Source organism: Myotis brandtii, unplaced genomic scaffold, assembly GCF_000412655.1.
Source record: "Myotis brandtii unplaced genomic scaffold, ASM41265v1 scaffold892, whole genome shotgun sequence".
Taxonomy (NCBI): Eukaryota; Metazoa; Chordata; class Mammalia; order Chiroptera; family Vespertilionidae; genus Myotis; species Myotis brandtii.
In genome coordinates this window covers 176,499-180,657 of record NW_005371656.1, presented here as the reverse complement: position 1 = coordinate 180,657, position 4,159 = coordinate 176,499, and positions in this window count along the sequence as shown.

Genomic DNA, 4,159 nt, shown 5'->3' with positions numbered 1-4,159 from the left:
GGGTGCCTGGCCAGCCTGGGTGAGGGGCTGATGGCTGTTTGCAGCTGGTCACACCCCCTTCAGGGTGGGGGTCCCCACTGGGGTGCCTGGCCAGTCTGGATGAGGGGCTGAGGGCCGTTTTCAGGCTGGCCAAGTCCACAGGCAACTGAAGCTCCCAGCCTCTCCTGTTTTTCTTTTTTTTTAATTCTGGGATTTATTTACCTTCTATAATTGAAACTTTATTGCCGTCACTGGAGCTGAGAGCCGGTGGCCACGGCCTGCTGAAAGCAGGTATATGGGGTTTGTTTATCTTCTATAATTGAAACTTTGATGCAGTCACTGGAGCTCAGAGCTGGCTCCTGCTCGCTCCGTGGCCAGGGCTGGCTGAAAGCAGGTATCTGGGGTTTGTTTAGCTTCTATAATTGCAACTTTGTTGCTTAGAGTGGAGCTCAGAGCCGGGCCGCGGCAGGCGGGGAACCTTGGAGCAAGCAAGCCTCCTGCTCGCTTCAGCTGCGTGGCTGCCGGCCGCCATCTTGGTTGGATTAATTTGCATATCATGCTGATCAGCCAATGGGAAACATAGCGGAGGTATGGTCAATTACCATGTTTGTCTATTATTAGATTAGACTAGAGGTCTAGTGCACGAAATTTGTGCACGGGGGTGGGGGTGTCCCTCAGCCCAGCCTGCACTCTCTCCAATCTAGGCCCCCTTGAGGGATGTCCGACTGCCTGTTTAGGCCTGATCCCACCAGGGAGTTGGACATCCCTCTCACAATCCAGGACTGCTGGCTCCCAACTGCTCACCTGCCTGCCTGCCTGACTGATTGCCCTTAACCACTCCCCTGCCAGCCTGATCGATGCCTAACTGCTCCTCTGCTAGCCCAAATGCCCCTAACTTCCCTCCCCTGAAAGCCTGGTTGCCCCCAACTGCCCTCCCCTGCAGGCCTGGTTCCCCCCAACTGTCCTCCCCTGCAGGCCTGGTCACCACACTGTCCTCCCCTGCAGGGCTGGTCCCCCCAACTGCCCTCCCTTGTAGGCCTGGTCCCTCCCAACTGCCCTTCCCTGCCGGCCATCTTGTGGTGGCCATCTTTGACCACATGGGGGTGGCCATCTTGTGTGTTGGAGTGATGGTCAATTTGCATATTGCTCTTTTATTAGATAGTTTACTAGAAGCCCAGTGCATGATTCAAAATTGCACAGTGCCACCCAGCCTCGAGTCACTGGTCCAGCCCTGCCTTGCTCCCTGGGTTCTGCAGTAGCCGCAACCACTGCCAATCCAGCCCTGCCTCCCTCTCCAGCCCTTGAAAAGCCATGGCCACTTCTAATCAGGCCCTCCCCCAGCGGAGGCATGTGGAGGCCTCTGCCATCCCACCCCTGATGCTGCGTGCGCAACCTGCTCCTGTCTGATCTACCCGTTATGACATCCTGGTTAATTAGCATATTTCTCTATTTTATATATACTAGAGGCCCGGTGCATGAAAATTCATGCACTGGACAGGGAGTCCCTCAGCCCGACCTCCCCCCTCTCACAGTCCGGGAGCCCTCAGGGGCAGGAGGCGACTCAGCGATCAGGGGAAGGCGACCCTCCATCACACCTCTGCTGCTGCCACTGCCAGCAGCACAAGCCTCGGCCGGCCCCAGTCACCTGAGCCTTAGGCAGTCCTTGGTGGCTGGGCAGCTGCCATCTGAGGCTTGCCTGTGCCTCAGGCCGGCTCTGGGTGGTTGAGGGGCTGAGGGGAATGGGGGATTCTGGAGGCAGGCACACACATATTCCCTCCTTATTGGCTGTGGGTGCCACCATCTGTGAGGGCAGAGCAATCAATTAGCATATTCCCTCCTTATTGGCTGTGGGCGCCACCATCTTTTGAGATGGCATGAGTGTTAATTAGCATATTCTCTATTAGATAGGATATATATAGATTAGGAGCCCAGTGCACAAATTTGTGCACCTTGAAAGGAACTGTGGGCCGCAAGGCTGTGATAGGCACAGGGGAAGGTCTTGGTCCATCCTCCATGCCCCCGCCTGGCCCCTCCTGCTGTGGTCCCTGGTCACCTGTCTGCCAGCAGCCATGCTCCTGCTTCCGCCACTCCCACACGCTGATGGCATCAGCCCCGCTGGCACCTGCTGACTGCGTGGAGTGATTGGGGCCAGTGCCAGCAGTTGTGTATGAGTGGGGCCAGTGCCATCAGCAGGTGCAAGCAGCGGCTGCTGCCCCGATTACCCCTCAGGAGCAGGGGGAGGTGGAGAAGCCCTTAGGGGCAATCAGGGCTGGCAGCCACCGCTCACACCCACTGATGGTGCCGAGCTATTGGGACCAACGCCGGCTGCAGGTGCAAGTGGGGCCAACAGTGGAAGTGGGTGTGAGTGGCGGTTCCAGTGAGTGGCATTCACAGGTGCGAACATCAGGTGGGACCGTGGCACGTGGAAGCAAAGAATTTTCAGTAACCACCAGAGGCTCGACCAATGACAGCAACCAACACCCCACCTTGGTCTGGCACACCCACTCACCTGCTCCACCATCCCACAGCGCCAATGCCTGCCATGTTCCACATATGCCCCCTGGTGGTCAGGGCACATCATAGCAACTGGTTGTTTGGTTGTTCAGTTGTTCTGCCATTCGGTCTATTTGCATGTTAGCCTTTTATTATATAGGACAGATTATTGACTATATTCCCTATGCTGTACTTTATAAATCAGCAATTTGTACTTTTTACTTCTTTCATGTTTTACTGTGCAGCTACTTTCAATGCTTTGTAAATTACAAATATCTTTATTAGCAAGATAATATTTTGTTTCTAATTATTTTGAATTGCACATTTACTTACAGAGCTAAGGTGCCCTTGTAAAATGCCTTTGAGTGAGAATATTTCAGATTGCCAGGGAAGCCCAAGTAGGACAATGAGTCTCCTCTGTTCTCTAGGAGGATATTATTTCTGGGATCCTGGGTCACAATAGGGGGAAGTATAGAATAGAGAAAAAAACAATAGGAGATGCTTGTTGTAGTTATAATATCTCCATATTAACCCATGACTTTTGAAATTTTACCTATGAACTAGGTACTAACTTGAGCATAAACATTGCAGGAGTGCAGTTGAATCAGACTAAAGCCAAAGCAAAGATGGTGTCAATCCCAGAAGTATCAAGACAGCATCTAGCTAGCACATTACTTTCCCATAAGACAACTGAAATGTACCTAAAATCAGAATTTATCTGCATCTGAGTTCCTATTTTCAGATCTAAGTCTAATATGTGAACTAAAGAGAACTAAAAAGAAAGGAGAAAGTAGAAAGCTTTAGTGATTCTAACAATATTCTGTTTTTTTGGTCCGAATCCTGGTTACTGGGAATTTTTTTAACTAGTTGTATACTTTATCACTTAAGCATTTTCTATATGTACATGGTGTACATGACTCACCTAAAGAGGAGCTAAAGTGAAAAAGATTCACAATACTAATAGCAAGTACCTGTTTGAATGTCAAATAACTACAGCTGTCACTCACTGACAGAAGTCAGAATTGATGTTCAGCTTTGGAAAACTAGATGGCAGTTATCTGTTATGACTGTCCCTAAAATTCCATTTTTAGTTTTGTGCCCAATAGAAATGAGAAAGTATGTACGCCCAAAGCTTGTACAAAAATGATCAATGTAGCATTATTTAGGATTTGACAAAAAATATATAGTATGATTGTTCATTGGAATATGACACAGCAAAGAGAAAGAATAAGATAGCATCCCATGCAACAGCCTGGAGGAATCTCATAAACATAATATTGAATAAAAGAATACAGCTATGAAAGGTTGAAAACAGAATGATTTTAATTCTGTATACTTTATAAAAACACACAAAACTGTGTCATATTGGCATTGATTTGTGCTTGGGCCCACAGATAGTCTCTGAAAGGCTTGTGGTTTTCTGGGTTTTGCTCAAGGCTTGGATGTGGGAACATTTTAATTTTCAAAAATTTACTTAAAAAAAATATATATATATATATCAAAAATATATACCAAACTTTAAAAGGTTTTCTAAAAACAAAGACTAGCTATATATATCTACACTAATAAAAGAGAAACATGGTAATTGGCGTATGACCGCTACCCTTACCATTGGCTAATCAGGGAGATATGCAAATTAACTGACAGCCAAGATGGCGGCCAGCAGCCAGGCAGCTTGAAACTAACA